This window comes from Nomascus leucogenys, chromosome 14 (assembly GCF_006542625.1).
Source record: "Nomascus leucogenys isolate Asia chromosome 14, Asia_NLE_v1, whole genome shotgun sequence".
Lineage (NCBI taxonomy): Eukaryota > Metazoa > Chordata > Mammalia > Primates > Hylobatidae > Nomascus > Nomascus leucogenys.
In genome coordinates, this window is record NC_044394.1 from 23,893,108 (window position 1) to 23,911,649 (window position 18,542).

Sequence of the window (18,542 nt, forward strand, 5' to 3'; positions counted from 1 at the left end):
TATAATAAAATAATAAATGAACACATAACCTAATTAAAGAATGGGCTAAGGATCGGAATAGAAATTTCTCCAAGAAATATTTGCAGATGGCCAATAAGCATCTGAAAAGATGATCAACATCATCAGTTATTAGAGAAAACAATTCAAAACCACATGAGATTCTACCGCACACTAATTAGGATAGCTAGAATAAAAAGCCAGATAACAACAAATGCTGTTAAGGATGTAAAGAAGTTAGAAGCCTCATACACTGCCAGTGGAAAAGTAAAATTGGTGCAGTCACACCCAACAGATTCCCTGCCCTTATTAGAATACAGATTGTGCTCACAAAGAAAACAACCAGAGAACAAGACCAAGAATTAGGTAAATGCCATGACCCTTCCCTCCCCCATGAAAGCAGAGTTTGGCAAGAGTAATCAGGGAAGACTGGTTTGTTTGTTTGCTTCTTTTTTAAGTGAAAACGGAATTTGTTTGAGGAATGTATTAGATAAGAATGGTATAGCAAAGAATGAAAGGTCAGAAGCAAGAATCAACTTGACCTGAAGGAGGGCTATCTGCTTGTTGGGAAGAGAGAGTTTGACCAAGGGGTGGGAGAGATGGTGACAGATATGCAAGGTGGGTGCCCCGAATATGAAAATTATACTTTATCACCATTGAAGAGTGGCTTCTGATAGAATTGATCCTAAGAACCCTTTCACTAGGAAGTGATTTTGCTTTGAATATTCAGAGAGGGAAAACGAGGATTTTTATTTTATATCAATAGGCTATACCTTGAACCAACAGATAAAGTGGAAGACATTTGAATGGATTATCAACATGACAGGATCTCCTTCAGAGCAAATGCCTACATACATAACTAAACAAAATTTTTTTTAAAAACAAAGGTATATTTTAAGGGAGAAAAAGTAACTAGCTGTGAAACCTCTCACCACTTCTTTTCTGGAGCTCACAGAGAGCCCGAGGGCTGTCTTTACAACTACCCAACAAGCTCTTGAAAAGGAACTTTTCCTGTGATTTAATAACACCATTCCCAGAAAACAAAACCTAACTTTTAAAATACTCACTAAGAGAATGGAGGCAGAGGGATATGTTGGTAGCCAGTGGAACAATTCATTACCTTTGTGAAAACAAACATGTAAATAATCATTTATTTAATTTCATGAATGAAGAGTAGGCAACAGAGAAAGTAAATCCTTTTCAGACACTATGCCGGTGGCTGTAAAAACACTTTCACCCTACCCTGTGGTCCCACTGACATCGTGGTGCTAAAGTGAAAATACTCTACCAATTCTAATAGGCTGAAAATAAAAATAAACAGCTTAATTACATGGTGGGTGTTTGTGAATGGCTTCCTGAATTTTAAAGTGCTCATGATATGTCTCTATTATCTTCACACACCACAAGCCTTCCTCCCTTGAAGTACTCAATGAATTGAGATTAATGCAACAGATAAGAAGCATCGGCCGGGCGTGGTGGCTCACGCTTGTAATCCCAGCACTTTGGGAGGCCGAGGCGGGCGGATCACGAGGTCAGGAGATCGAGACCACGGTGAAACCCCGTCTCTACTAAAAATACAAAAAATTAGCCGGGCATGGTGGCGGGTGCCTGTAGTCCCAGCTACACGGAGAGGCTGAGGCAGGAGAATGGCGTGAACCCGGGAGGCGGAGCTTGCAGTGAGCCGAGATTGTGCCACTGCACTCCAGCCTGGGCGACAGAGCGAGACTCCGTCTCAAAAAAAAAAAAAAAAAAAAAAAAAGAAGCATCATGTTTCAACTCTGGTGTCTGTATTTATTTTCATCATTGAAAAGGTGGGGAAGTGATAAACACCATGGCAAGCTTGTTGCCCATATATTTTCTTGAATGTCATGCTTAGCTCAAAACTTTTACTTCAAATCAGGGGATTGAGAAATATCGGTATAGAAATATTCTGTCGGTTTTCTTTGGTTAACTGAGACAGGGAGTTGTAGGTTTTGGGATATGTTACAAGCTTTTGGAGGGTAGAACCATATATATGCCACTTGGTATAGTGCTGCATTGAAAGGAAAGTCTAAGTAAGAGCTTCATGAAAACAATGAAAATACAATGTCATGTTACTAAAAACAAAAAAAATTAACTTTTTCTCTAAAAGTTAATTGGTGAGCTGTGAGCTAATTGGCCACCTTTTTTGGAACTATTTTGGCATTAAAATTATGGATGAGGAGAGATGCGAGAAGAAGACAAGGAGGAGAAAAAGAAAGAGAAAAAAGGAGAACAAAAGTAAGAAGGGAAAAATAAAAAAAGAAAGTTATAAAGGAAAGAAAGAAGTCCAGAATTTTTACAATTAAGCAAATGTGGTTTTCAAAATGTTCCACCAGGAGCTTATGCATATATTTGAATAAATTGATAACTGGAATTTCTCTTTTTAAGCTGTCGTAGAGACAATTTACTTGTCATGAAAGACAAATAGTCTTATTACATTATACTGTTTTTTTTTTAGATGGAGTCTTGCTCTGTTGCCCAGGCTGGAGTGCAATGGTGCGATCTCAGCTCACTGCAATCTCTGCCTCCTGGGTTCAGGTGATTCTCCTTCCTCTGCCTCCCAAGTAGCAGGGATTACAGGCGTGTGCCACCACATCTGGCTAATTTTTGTATTTTTAGTAGAGACAGGGTTTCACCATGTTGACCAGGCTGGTCTTAAACTCCTGACCTCAAGTGATCCACCCACTTTGGGCTCCCTAAGTGCTGGGATTACAGGTGTGAGCCACCATGCCAAGCCTATAGTGTTTTATAATAACTAAAATGCATTACTTACCATATTCATCTGTCTTAATTGTGAATTACATTTCCCCCCCCCGTAAATATCAGTCTGGGATGGTCTTTTGAAAGAAGGGGATGCAAATCTGCAGAAGATACACAAAATTGAATTCTTACCATGTGCACTGAAAAAACAACAACAATAACAAAAAGTGGGTCTGCTGAGAGAGAATAGAAAAGCAAATGCACACAGAGAAAGGAGAGATATAGGTGGAGGAAAAGCTCCCCCTGGATTTTTTTCACTCTTTCCATTTCCTGTTTCCTGAAGTCCCTTGGGTTCTAAGAGACACCTTTGTAGCTTTTACTTTGTTTTATCTCAGGTACAGAAGCTTTTCTTATTCGTATTTCTCAGTTCATTGCATTCTCTTACTGGCTTATGAAAGACCCCTCTGTTTTATGACTTTATGTATAAACAGAAGTAAGAATGAAGATATATATATATATAGGTAGATAGATAGATATATCTATAGATATATATACACTTCTATTTTTAGTCTCCACTCTCATTCTTCCAACTTCCATAACAACTACTCCAATATATTTAATACATAAGGTTGAAATTGAATTTAACATTGTAAAATATATGGTATTTTTGTGTATATAGATTTTTGTTTATGTGAGTGACACTGTGCTATAGTTTTAATTGTATTTTTTTATTTCTGTGATTTTAAGATATATTCATGTTGCTGTGTGTATCTATCCACTTGTTACTTCTAACTGCTGCAAAGTTACATTCCCTAATGTGAATGTACTACTTTTTCTTTTTTTTTTTTTTTTTTTTTTGAGATGGAGTCTCACTCTGTCACTTAGGCTGGAGTGCAGTGGTGTGATCTCGGCTCACTGTAACCTCTGCCTCCCAGGTTCAAGTGATTCTCCTGCCTCAGCCTCCCAAGTAGTGGGGATTACAGGCACGCACTACCACACCTTGCTAATTTTTGTAGTTTTAGTAGAGATGGAGTTTCACCATGTTGGCCAGGCTGGTCTTGAACTCCTGACCTCAGGTGATCTGCCTGCCTCGGCCTCCCAAAGTGCTGGGATTACAGGCATGAGCCACCATGACCAGCCAATGTACTACATTTCTTATATGTACTTCCTCAATGTATAACTAGGAAGTCTTCCATTTTCTGCTACCAAACATAAATTTTACAGTAAATATCCCAGAGTGTGTCCCATTATGGAAGTTCACTGTATTGCATTGATGAAGCATGAGGTTTATGAATATGACAAAGTTCTGCTAGATGGCTCTCCAGGAGAATAGAACAGCTTTACACCTATTAATATTAAAAACATAAGAGGCCTTCTTATGTCCAACTGTACTAAAATTTGGTATTACACAGCTCTAATTTCTATAAATCTCATGGCTATAAAATAACATCTCATTCTTAGTTTGACTTTCACTTATTACTAATGAATTTGAACATCTTTTCCTTTTTCTATTACCATCTACTTTTCCTTCTTCTGAGAATTGTGTGCTCATATTCATTTCTTTTTTCTAAATTGGGTCTTATATTTCTTTTTCATTAATTTGAGTATATGAGTTCTTTATGTATTCAGGATACTAGTCCTATTTTGCAGTATCTTCCTTATCCTTAAACTGATTATTACTTTACTCTGTGGTGTATTTCAATGAACAGATATTCACAGCTTTGAAATAACTTAATTTGTTGTTCTAGAAGACTTTCAAAAAGCTTTATAACAGTTGCTTTCCCAAAAAGAAAACCATACAACTCACTCATGAGATTAGAAGAACATTAAATTAAATAACCAGATATGGTCATTACAAAAAAGGATAGTCCCATGTGACTTGTATGCATAGATGATAAATGCCTAACTACGGTATTAATTAACTTTATTTAAAAGTGGATTAAAATGAATATAAAGTGATAAATGTTTTATTAAAGGAATTCAAGGATAGTTTAATATCAAAAAATTTACAATTCATTTATACATATTAAAGGAGAAATATCATAGGATTTTATCAAAGAAAATCATGGATAATTAAAAAGAAAAAAAAGCTCTAAAAAACTAGGAGGACTATTTCCTTAACTTGACAAATGGTAAGTAATAAAAACCTACAGACAACATATGCAGAAAAAGAAAAAAATTAGATGTATTCACTTGAAGACTAGGAATAAGTATTCCCAGTATCTATTACAATATTCTAGATTTCTAGCATCTCCATAAAGCAATAAACAAAATATGAGGTATAAAATTAGAAAAGCTAAAACTTTATTAATATTCCTAGAAAATTAAACAAAATAAAGCAAACTATTAAAAGTAATACAATTAAACTAGTTTGCCTGACAAAAGATGATTACTCTCCAAAAACTGATAGCATTTATTGACTATATAAAAAAACAAATAGATACATCATTTTAAAGAATAAGATTCACTGAAAATTTAAAGAAAACTCTAAATTACTTGGATATTACATTAACAAAAATATACAAGATCTCTGTGGAGAGAATTTTAAATGTATTAAAGGACATAAATGAAGAACCAATTAAACTACATTGCATCATCAATAGGTGAGATAGCCTAGCTTTGTAAAGCTATCCTGGTCAAATTATCCTATAATTTCAAAATGATCCTTATCAAAACATTTGCTGGATTTTTTTAGAAACTTGACAAATATTATAAAATTAAATATAAGAATAAACAATGAATCCATAAATACTAAGTCAACTTTGTTAAAGAACAGTCAGAAGTGGGGACTTGACCACTAAATATTAACAATTTAAAGCCATTGTAATAAAAATGGTTTTTTAATCCTAAAGGCACAGACAGGTATAATTATGGAACATAATTCATTGCTCATAGTTCATAGTCCCCATATGGGGACTTGATAAGTTATAAAAAGGGCATCACAAATCAATGAATATAGGAAAAGTTGTGAAGGTCCTAGAAATAACCTCCTCTGTTGCAGCATTTGCAAAATCGGACTCCAGATGGATTAAAAAGTGATATTTGGAAAGATGTCAAGTAATAATTTTGTCACCTGGTGTGAAGAAGAAATGTTAAGGATCCCCAAACCTAGAGAGTGGATCCAAAAATTAGATCTTGTATCTTCTTTTAAAAATAGAACAAACAAGCTTGAATAAGTTTCTGTTGTATACACCTTTTTCATCCAATTATGTCAACTCTCAGAGCATAAGGATGTGCTACCTCCTGGGATATGCAGCAGACTGAAATAGGCTCCGAAGATCTTTTAAAAAGTGAGAATTACAAAATAAATAAAGCATCATTGGATTGCATATCTTAACTCTAAAAGAGACCATTAGGAAGAGAAACCCCTCATGTGACTGTAGACCTTCTGACTTACTAGCATGTGAACCTTTAGATAGTCATTTACATTATTTTATGACTCCCCTCTTAAGACTTGGAACAAAGAGCCTGCAGTCAGTGTCAGGGCCCTGGACAGTGCTGACCACGGGATACTGGGCAAGTCATAAAACTTTTAGAACCAATTTTCTCACCCTAGATGAAAATTGTAAGACCTGTCTTAACTCTACTCATGAGTGACTTTGAGACAGGCATGTGCAAATTCTGTGTAACATAAAGTGGTAAAGAAAAATACTAGAGTTTGGGCCAGGTGTGGTGGCTCATGGCTGTAATCCCAACACTTTGGGAGGCCGAGGCGGGCGGATCATGAGGTCAGGAGATCGTGACCATCTTAGCTAACATGGCGAAACCGCATCTCTACTAAAAATACACAAAAAATGTAGCTGGGTGTGGTGGCGGGCACCTGTAGTCCCAGCTACTTGGGAGGCTGAGGCAGGGGAATGGTGTGAACCCAGGAGGTGGAGCTTACAGTGAGCCGAGACAGTGCCACTGCACTCCAGCCTGAGTGACAGAGCAAGACTCCGTCTCAAAAAAAAAAGAAAAAAGAAAAATATTATCATTTGATGCATGAAAGAGACTGGGAGATGACTTTTGAGATGAAACCTGAACAAAAGTTGTTGACGGTTTCATCACTTATATATCATTTTCTTTCCTTAAAACAGATTCTTCAGATTCACTTGCACTTAAAAAATTTTGTTTCCTTCTGTGGGAAGAGTCCATGTACACTGCTATTTTTATGCTTTGTCTAATTCAGAATAAAGAGATCTTGAACTGATTTAAAAATAGTTTTAGGTAGAAAAATATCACTGACCGCATCGTCACAGCAAAAAATCACGTGATATGTATTAAGAGAATGAGAGCAACAAACAAAGGCACAGCAATACACCAAGAACAATGTGTGGTACTGGCTCTTGGTCTACAAGGGAAACAATATATACCAATCAAGGGTTAACTAGGAAAGCTATGCAGCACATAAAACAGTAAAGCAATGATCTAAGTGTTTTTGGAATTTAGAGGTTATTATAAGATAAGACAGCTTCCTGGAAGAGCCGGACATAGGAGGAAAAATTGAGGAGAGAAGGAAATATGTTGAGAATTCCAGTGTAATTGAATAAAATCACTGTATCATCTTCGATGCACCTGTTTGTTTGTAGCACAGGAAATAGAGAATCTATGTTTGGAATCTGCCCTGTCTGTGGCAATTCCAGGAAACATGGAGTGGGGCAAGGAGAGGAGCAGGTGGAGCAGGCTAAATATGTTACTATATTCTTCAAAAAGAAGGAACACATTTCATGATACCTCATTTTAGCATTGGTCCAGAAAAGAGATAATATGCCTCTATGAGTTCAGTCATAGGTTAATTCAAGTGGCAGCAATAGTATAAAACTAAGAGAGTCATTTTATATTTTAAATGTTCTCATGGCCAAGTAGTGCTTAGCATGACTCTAGCAGGCTCTTCTTAAAGTCAATAGGAATAAAAGATGATTTCAGGTCAAGAAATTGGGCTTTGCCCCTTTTAGCTTAAACTTTTATTCTGGGAAAGCCATGAGAGGTGGAAAAATAAAAGGACTGACTCTCATCATGTTTAGACTAGGATGAGAAGGGGATGCATTGGCAAGTCTTCATATAAGAAATTAGTTTTGATTGGTGACAGTTCATTTATATACACTGCCCATTCTGTCTTCAGCAAATCTTTTTCTTTCCCTTTTCTCCCTCCCTTCTTCCTTCCTTCCATCCCTTCCTCCTTCCCTCTCTTCTTCCGTCCTTCCCTTCCTTTATTCCTTCTTATAATTATTTGATACTTCCTAAGTGCTAGTCACTGTTCTCAGCCTGAGGAATAAAAAGAAACACTTGCCTAAGACATGGTAGCTCAATGAGACTATTTCTTTTCTCATTGATGGCTTTCACAAAGCAATGCAGGATACATGTGCATGGAAAAGAGGTAGAATGTCCTTCTAACCCTCATCAGCTAGTTTTTGATTCCTGCAACTCTCCTGAAGAAGACTGTAGTAATGCATCATGAGGATATTCTAAGACTGAAGCTTGCAGCAGTGCCTTAACATCTTTATTCTTCTTATCTTAGGTTGTTAATATTTCTGTATCAGTGCCAAAGGAGGCAAATTTTTCATTTTTCTTTTTACACTCTCCAGAATGACATCTGACTTCTTATTTGAGGATAGTAAGTCAAGTTCCTTGGGAAATGGTTTTATTTTTAAGGCCATTAATTCCATGTGCAGCAAATTGTTGACTGTGGAATTGAAAGGGAACTTTGGGTTGATCATCTTGGACAGCTAGTGAGGTAAGGAAGGAGCATCATGCTTACTTTAAAGGTTGTAGATGCAGAGCCTATGTAATCACTCAGTTTGTCTAACTTTTTTTCCTTTAACAGATGGGATCTCCCTATGTTGCCCCAGGTGGTGTACAGTGGCTATTCATAGATGCAGTAATAGTGCACTATAGCCTTGAACTCCTGGGCTCAAGTGATTGAACTCCTCATCCTTGAACTCCTCAGCCTCCTAAGCAGCTGGGACTATAGGCACATGCCATCATACCTGGCCTTAATGCCTCTAACTTTTGAGGTTTAATCATTTGCCCCATGTTGCTTTGACAACCTCCAGTGGCTAGTAGCTTATATATTCCAACTCATTATGTGGCTATTTCTATTGTCAAACTACTCCAGGTACACATAGTATTTTTCCCATGTGCAATAAACATTTCCTTCCTCCTTTTTGTCATTTATTCATTGATTCACAATTTTTTTGTTAATAAGAGTATATTTACTACATAATTATAGCCATTGTTCCAGGTTCTGACTTTCAGAGCAGCAAAAATGAAGCCCTGCTAATATCTTGCACAATTTTAAGTGCTGGTTTGAATTTGGATTTCAATTATTTCAACTCTGGCTCAATTTTCAAACTTTCCCCATCTTAGTTTTCTTCCTCTGGATTAGGTGTCCTCCTTAAAATATGGCACCCAGGACCGAACAAAATATGCCGGATGTGGTCTGAGCAACAGAGTATAGGAAGATTATTACTGGCTGCAATTTAGAAAAAGGGCTTCTACTATTGCAACCTATGAATGAGATTTTTTAAAGCATCTGCCTCACACTGATGGGTCCTATTAAAGTTGTGGTCAGCTCAATCCTCCAGATCTTTTATACATGAATTTCTGCCAAGCCAAGCCTCTCCATCCTGTATTTATACAATTAATTATTTGAACTTTTATGCAGGACACTGTATTTATCCCTGTTAAATTTCATCTTATTGGAATTGGCTCAGTGTTCCAGCCTGTCAGAACAATTTTGAATGTTGATTGTTATATTTACTATCCTTTCCAGCTTTGTGCCTTTTGGATTTTATAAGCTTCCTTTCCATGTTGTCATCAAAATCATTGGTAAACACTCTCCATGAGGCTGGGTCAGACAGAAATCAAGTGGCCATCTACTAGATGGAGGAGGTTAAAATAAATTATTTAGGTTTGACTATTGAATTCAGTTAACCCACATTTACCCAGCTTGCATTTCATCACATATATTAATGTTAGAGGAAATATTATTGAATATTTCATTTAAATCAAGATACTTCTGCAGATTTATCATGATTTGCAACTTTATAATCTTAAGGGGGAAAAAGGTCATCCATTCCTTTATTGTTCAACAAATTTATTAGTGCCTACTATGTGCCGGACACCATTCTGTGTGAAGATATACTGTAGGCCATTATAAGAAATTTGGATTTTAATTGCAATGAGAGATTATTGGAGAATTTATCAAGGATAGTAAAATGATCTCAGTTTCACCTTTAAAAGATCACTTTGATCTTGCATATAGAATGAATTATAGAAGGGCAAGAATGGAAATAGGGAGACTATACATGGTGTTATGGAGATTAATTAAAGGACTGCTGATCTCAGAAACAGAAGATCTAGGTCCTCTCCTAGCTGCAACACTAGGACAGACTTTTCAGCCCCCTCACCTAGGTTCCCTTATCTATGAAATGAAGAAACAAGGGAGCTTTGTGAAATAACTTCTACAGTACTTACTAGTTCCAACAGTCCATGTATATGTGATTGAATCATTACTAGTTGATTTGTTTATGGCCAAACCCAGAATGTTCCATGGCTCAATAACAATATCAACTTCCTTCAGTTTCTGAGATACATATACCTCCCTTATTTCAAAATTAGGAGATCCTCTGGTGTGAAGCCTCCAAAGTTGTGAGGGTTGGATCTTTGAAACAGTATCAGTCAATTCTCTACCTGGGCCAAATGAGTGGAATTTACTTCAAGTAGCTATGTTATCCTTTACTAACCCTGACTTAGACAATAATATTTTATACCATTCAATTGTTTCTCTCTGAAGACCATGCTCCTTGTCTGGAAGGGTATATAGTGAATTAAGAGTTAAATAGTCTTGCCTTCTTCAGATATTATTATATGTTAGCATCACAGCAGATATATTTACTGCTAGCATTGGGGTTACACAGAGCAAATCTGAATGGAGCTATTTTAGCCAGAAACAGTTAAAGTGACTTTCTTGCTGCGTAGGCCTACTCGCATACCAAGCAGTCTCTCCATCTTCAGGAAGAAGTGCATTTTATCCTGGGTTACATCAGCAGCATCCACATCAGCAGCAACATACTGTCCCTGAAATCCATTCAATGCACAGTGTATGTCTGGCACTGAACTAAAAGATTTATGTGCATTATCTTATTTTACAGGGCAGTTTATTCAGACATCCACTCACTCATTTGATTACTATTTATGGTGCACCTCTGATGCACCAGATATTGAGTAAGCACTGGAATGTGGCGGGGGATAAACCAAGCAGTCATGTTTCCTGCTTCATCTAATATGTGGCCTGGAGGGAAAGATAATCATTAAACAAGTGATCACAATGAAGTGAGTATTTTTTTTTTTTGGAAAATGCAAAGTCTATGAGTGCTCACAGAAAATGGACCTACTAGATGACTCTAAATTTTGCTGTTTTCTGAATATGCCAAGCACTCTTCCGCTTGAGGGTTTTTGATTTCCTGTTCTCTTTATCTAAGGTTCTCTCCTAGATATCCGCATGGGCCGCTCCCACATGTTATTCACAAAAATGACACCTTAGTGTTAGGGGCTTTTCCTTCCACTCTACCTAATGAGGCAAGTTCTCTTCCCAGTGATTTCTTTCTATTTGTCCTACCTAATTTTTCTTCATAGAATTTATTAACACCTAAAAGATATGTATGTCTCCCCTCAATCTACTTTCTAATAAGTAAGTTGCACAAAACCAAGAACTTTATTTTATTTACTGCTATTTCATGAGTGCTGAGAGTATTGCTTGGCCCATATTAGGTTCTTGCTCAATAAATATCAGTTAAATGACTGCTTGATTGAATGAATCATCAAATGGATGAATGTTACATGACTACCTAAGTGAAAGGCTCACATTTGTCATACTGTGCCTTAGATCAGTGCTCTGTGCTCTGCCAGGGACAATATGAGTAAGACTCAAGTATCTGGATAGCTTGTCTCTGGTTAAAACAAGGGACATTTGATATCTGTGTTGGAAGATGACTGTGTAAGTTTAGGATACCTGCACATCTACGAAAAATAACTGTGAGCAATCACGTAAAAAGAGACAACTAGAAAGTAAAATATTTGTTCCAGATAGGCATTGAGTTGATGAACAAATGCACACATGTCTAAGTGAATGAGTGCAATTCAGTCTTGGTCTATTTCCTTTTGTTAGACTGTGTACAAGATTTCCCTCTTCTTTTGTCCTGTGAACCTCACACCCTTTCCTAGCCAAATCAGTCTCTCTTTTATTTTTGACTCTCTTTCTACATTATCCTGGCCCAGATACTTGTCCATAGAGTTAACAGTGGAAGAGGCTGATAAAAAGAAGGCAGGTTCCAAAGTCAAATAGTGGCAAGGGTCACAGAAAGAGAATTACAAATTAAAGAGTAGAAACAAAGAAAATCAGCCATATGAGAACCAGAATGTGGCCTTAAGAAAGCAACATTTGGGGAAGGGCAGGAGCAAGAGCAGTCTCTTTTCCAAGCCATAAGCAGTCTAGAAAGCAAACCAACTTGATGGGGAGATAGTATCTCCATGGAGAAAAGGGCAGAACCAGAAGTGATGGTATCAACGCTTGGGAAAAAGCAGTCCACATCTGGCTTTAGGAAATCAAAAGAAGCAGAGGAACAGCACAGTCAAAGTGCAGGGACCCCAGCAGACCACCTAGGGTGATCTAGTAACCAGAAGGAGAAGGCAAAGGGCTGGTCTCGGGGAAGGAGGTGGTTTGGGAAATTCAGATTATTGGAGAAAGCATAGCAGAGCCCCTGCGGGATGACAGTCATCTTTCCATCATTACAGATCCGATTTTTCCCTTTGCATAAGAAGGTTCTCCATATATCATTATGTTTTCAACAAGAGGTAACATAAAATGCCTTAGAAGCAGCATTGTTCTTAGGCACCACAGAACAACTGACTAAAAATATTCAAATTCATTTGTCGATCTCATGAAATTAAAAAAGGAAGTTTTTTTTTTTTTTTTACAAAATCCCCACAAATTTCAGCTATTTTGATATGTACATGTGGACAGGGCCCCAACTTGTAGCTTCATTGCCCTGAAAAATGCTACAAGCAAAGCAATAGCAGGAAATTATGCCCAAAGAGTGTTTTTAAATGCAAATTTACAAATGAACCTGGGCAGTCAGCAGAGGAAGATCTCTTGGCAGGTAAACATCAACACGAGGCCTTCTAAGTCCATTCCTTATTTCTTCCTTTAAGAAATATGAGATAATGTTCAGTGAATCACCAGATGGAGAATTTGTTCAGGCAAAATGGCTTTGCAAGTTCTCTTGTAAATCGCCTCTGGCTTCTAAAAAACAGTAGCAAATGTGCCGAAGACTGAATTAGCTAGAACAGAAGTTTCACTTTTTCACTACAAGAATTATCTGGGACTGAGCTAAAACCCGGACTCCTAAAGCTGGAAGGGATGTGAAAAGACTCCGTCAACAAGGCCTCTGATTTCAGTCAGGAAGACTCAAAAAATATATGACATTTAGAACAGGGTAAGGTCCCTTCCAGACTTAAGATAAATCCAATCCTTTGAGAACCTTAAATTTATAGGAACTGACTGTATCTGTAGGATACGGACACTGAGGGAGAGATATTGCATTATACACATTGCTAAGCCCTTGAAGAGACTCCCACATGGCTCAGGAGTATTGGAAGAAGAGAGACAGCAAGAGATGAGAATCTTCCAGAAACTGAGAAAATTTGTCTTGCTTTTGACATCTTTTAAACCTCCTGGAAGATAAGATTTAATCAAAGAGCCTCCAGCTGAATTGCACAAAGGACAAAGTCCAGGCTGAGTGCTCCATTGGGCCCTCAATTGACCCTTGACCCTTGACCCTCAGGCCATCAATAGCTGCAAGGCTTGCATCTTGAGCACATACCAGATTCTGAAGACTCCTCAGGAAAGGATGCCTTTCTAGAGTACTGCCTTGGAAGTACACCCTACTTTTCCTCCCATACAACCCCATGAGTGGGGGCTTGGATGAGTGAGACCTCACTGAGGAAAAGGCTTCCACATTTACTTCTCCAGAAGTAGAAAAAGGACTTGGCGAAGAAGTGGGGACAAAGGGGGAAGAATGGCATTTGGCTATTTTTGAGCCTTACCTTTAAACAGCTTGAATTAAAATCAGGGCATTGAGTCAAAATTATGGAGCCACCTGGCCAAAACTGACGAGCTTTACATGTGTTTCTTTCCTTGAAACTAAAGCTTGCACTTTGGGGTGGAGGAGAGACTGAGGGGATTATGGAATGTGTGCAATTTAAATTCTTTTGCATTTAGTGACATTTTCTGGCTAGGGAGGGATTCAGATATTTGGATAATTTCATAAACCATTGACTTTTTAAAAGAGGAATATGAAGAAACATATGCCAATTGAGTTACAAGCTGGGCATAGCTGTGAGATAGATATTAGTTCCTTTTACCAAAATGTGCTTTATGAGGCTTTTAATACAGATTAAATTGGTGGAAATCAGGTTTTACCTTATTATGGATTTGATAGTTTCCACATTTATCTCCCCAATGTAATGCTGAAATGTTGGACCCAATGCAGAATATTTAACTCTGCATAGATCACCTGTTTCCATTTTAAAGATCAGAAATGACAAATGTCTATATAAAAATCAAAATAATTCATCAGTGATTAGTTGTTCCCCTCTATACAAACTCCTCCTGATAACCCTGGTTCTGTTAATGGCCCTAGGGACCACAGTGAGTAACAGGGAGTCACATTCACCTCTATACCCAATTCCCACCTTGGGTTATTCCTCCCTTAGCAAAATTCTACCCATTCAGCAAATACTGAGTGTTTATCAGTGTTAAAAATTTCTCTCTAGATGGTGATAAGTACTATGAGGAAAGGTTAAGCAGACTAAGGAGAAATAGAATGCATGGTAGGATGGGATGTGAGCTTTATAATAGAAGAGTGATCAGCAAGACCTCTCTGAGAAGGTAAGAAATGATTTGAATTTTTTTTTTTTTTAAAGGCAAAGAGGACAAAAGCAGGGTTGGTATGCTCATGAATCGTAAGAGATCTCACTGGAGGGAAGTGAGAAAAAGAGTGGTGGAGGACAAAGGCAGAGAAGCAGGCAAGGGCCAGAATATGCGTGAATTTTGCTTTAAGTGTGAAACTAGTGGAGGTTTATGGGAGTTAGAGTAACAAACATGGCAAAGTGCTTACCCACAGGGAGCTTATGCTCTAGTGGAAAAAGAAAGATGATTAACAAGTAAATCAGATATGAGTTAGTTCCTATTTTAAAAGATCATACTACACTGACATTTTACAAAATCATGAATTCATGAGGCCCTAAACCAACTTTCTAACAAACTTTAGAAGAACATTATCCATCTTGAACTTTCATCTACATGTTACTTTTTTATCACTTTACAATATGAATTTAATGCTCAGAATGGCTATGTGTGTTCTAACCCATCTTTGGCTAGAAGACAACATTTGATTTTAAATGGCTTCATTAAATATTGTATAGAATTTTAAGAAGGCTACCTTTTCTTGAAAAAAATGTTTTATCTATATTTGCTTTTCAACATTGGCTTTTAAGACTGATGAAAATATGACTTATGCTATCAGATGGTACGTTGATCAGCTAGCCTTCCACAAGAAAATACTACAGACTGGGTAACCTAAACAACAGAAATATTTTTTTAATTTTTATTTTCAAATATTTTATTTCTCATTCTTTTTTTTAATGTAATTTAAGTTCTGGGATACATGTGCAGAATATGCAGGTTTGTTACAAAGGTATACACATGCCATGGTGTTTTGCTGCACCCTTCAACCCATCATCTACATTAGGTATTTCTTCTAATGCTATCCCTCCCCTAGCCCCCACCCCTGACAGGCCCCATGTGTGATGTTCCCCTCCCTGTGTCCATGTGTTCTCATTGTTCCACTCCTACTTATGAGTGAGAACATGCAGTGTTTGGTTTTCTGTTCCTGCGTTAGTTTGCTGAGAATGACGGTTTCCAGCTTCATCCCTGTCCCTGCAAAGCACATGAAGTCATCCTTTTTTATGGCTGCATAGTATTCCATAGTGTATATGTGCCACATTTTCTTTACCCAGTCTATCATTGATGGGCATTTGGGTTTGTTCCAAGTGTTTGCTATAGTGAACAGCACTGCAATACACATACGTGTGCATATGTCTTTGTAGTAGAATGATTTATAATCCTTTGGGTATATACTCAGTTATGGGATTGCTGGGTCAAATGGCATTTCTGGTTCTAGATCTTTGAGGAATTACCACGCTGTCTTCCACAATGAGTGAACCAATTTACACTCCCACCAACAGTGTAAAAGAATTCCTATTTCTCCACATCCTCTCCAGCATCTGTCGTTTCCTGACTTTTTAATGATTGCCATTCTAAATGGCATAAGATGGTATCTCATTGTGGTTTTGATTTGCATTTCTCTAATGACCAGTGATGATGAGCTTTTTTTCATATGTTTGTTTGCTGCATAAATGTCATCTTTTGAAAAGTGTCTGTTCATATCCTTTGCCCATTTTTTGATGGGGTTGTTTGTATTTTTCTTGTAAATTTGTTTAAGTTATTGTAGATTCTGGATATTAGCCCTTTGTCAGAAGGATAGATTGCGAACATTTTCTCTCATTCTGTAGGTTGCCTGTTTACTCTGATGACAGTTTCTTTTGCTGTGCAGAAGCTCTTTAGTTTAATTAGGTCCCATTTATCAATTTTGGCTTTTGTTGCCATTGCTTTTGGTGTTTTAGTCATGAAGTCTTTGCCCATGCCTATGGCCTGAATGATATTGGCTAGGTTTTCTTCTAGGGTTTTTATGGTTTTAGGTCTTACATTTAAGTCTTTAATCCACCTTGAGTTAATTTTTGTATAAGGTGTAAGGAAGGGGTCCAGTTTCAGTTTTCTGCATATGGTCAGCCAGTTTTCTCAACACTACTTGTTAAATAGGGAATCCTTTCACCATTGATATCACAGAAATACAATCTACCATCAGAGAATACTAGAGACACCTCTATGCAAATAAACTAGAAAATCTAGAAGAAATAGATAAATTCCTGGACACATACACCCTCCCAAGGCTAAACCAGAAACAAGTCAAATCCCTGAATAGACCAATAACAAGTTCTGAAATTAAGGCAGTAATTAATAGCCTACCAACCAAAAAAGGCCCAGGACCAGATGGATTCACAGCAGAATTCTAGCAGAGGTACAAAGAAGAGCTGATACCATTCCTTCTGAAACTATTCCAAACAACAGAAAAAGAGGGACTCCTCCCTAACTCATTTTATGAGGCCAGCATCATCCTGATACCAAAACCGGGCAGAGACACAACAAAAAAAGAAAATTTCAGGCCAATATCACTGATGAACATCGATGCAAAAATCCTCAATAAAATACTGGCAAACAGAATCCAGCAGCACATCAAAAAGCTTATTCACCATGATCAAGTTGGCTTCATCCCTGGGATGCAAGGCTGGTTCAACACATACAAATCAATAAATGTAATCCATCACATAAACAGAACCAAAGACAAAAACCACATGATTATCTCCATAGATGCAGAAAAGGCCTTTGATAAAATTCAACACCCCTTCGTGCTAAAAACTCTCAATAAACAAGGTACTGATGAAACGTATCTCAAAATAATAAGAGCTATTTATGACAAGCCCACAGCCAATATCACACTGAATGCACACAAACTGGAAGCATTCCCTTTGAAAACTGGCAGAAGACAAGGATGCCCTCTCTCACCACTCCTATTCAACATAGTAATGCAAATTCTGGCCAGGGCAATCAGGCAAGAGAAAGAAATAAAGGGTATTCAAATAGGAGGAGAGGAACTCAAATTGTCTCTGTTTGCAAATGACATGGTTGTATATTTAGAAAACCCTATTGTCTCAGCCCAAAATCTCCTTAAGCCAATAAGCAAATTCAGCAAAGTCTCAGGATACAAAATCAATTTTCAAAAAATCACAAGCATTCCTATACACCAACAATAGACAAACAGAGAGCAAAATCATGAGTGAACTCCCATTCACAATTGCTACAAGGAGAATAAAATACCTAGCAATAAAACTTACAAGGAATTTGACGTACCTCTTCAAGGAGAACTACAAACCACTGCTCAAGGGAATAAGAGAGGACACAAACAAATGGAAAAACATTCCATGCTCATGGATAGGAAGAATCAATATCGTGAAAATGGCCACACTGCCCAAAGTAGTTTATAGATTCAATGTTATCCCCATCAAGCTACCATTGACTTTCTTCACAGAATTAGAAAAAACTACTTGAAAGTTCATATGCAACCAAATAAGAGCCCATATAGCCAAGACAATCCTAAGCAAAAAGAACAAAGCTGGAGGCATCACACTACCTGACTTCAAACTATACTACAAGGCTACAGTAATCAAAACAGCATGGTAATGGTACCAAAACAGATATATAGCCCAATAGAACAGAAGCCTCAGAAATAACGCCACACATCTACAACCATCTGACCTTTGACAAACCTAACAGAAATTTATTATCTCATAGTTCTGAAGGCTGAAAGTACAAGATCAGGGTGCCAGCATGGCTGAGTCTTTGTGAGGGCTTTCTTCCTGGCTACCATCTTGTTGTGTGCCCACATGACCTCTGCTTTGTGCACACATGCAGTTGGGGGTAGAGCAAGCTTTTTGGTGCCTCTTCTTAAGAGGGCACTAATCTCATCATCAGAGCCCCACACTCATAACTGCATCTAACCCTAATCACCTCTTACTGAAGGCCCCATCTCCAAATATAATTACACTTGGGGTTAAGGATTCAACATCTGAATTTGGTGGGGGGATACAATTCAGTCCATAGC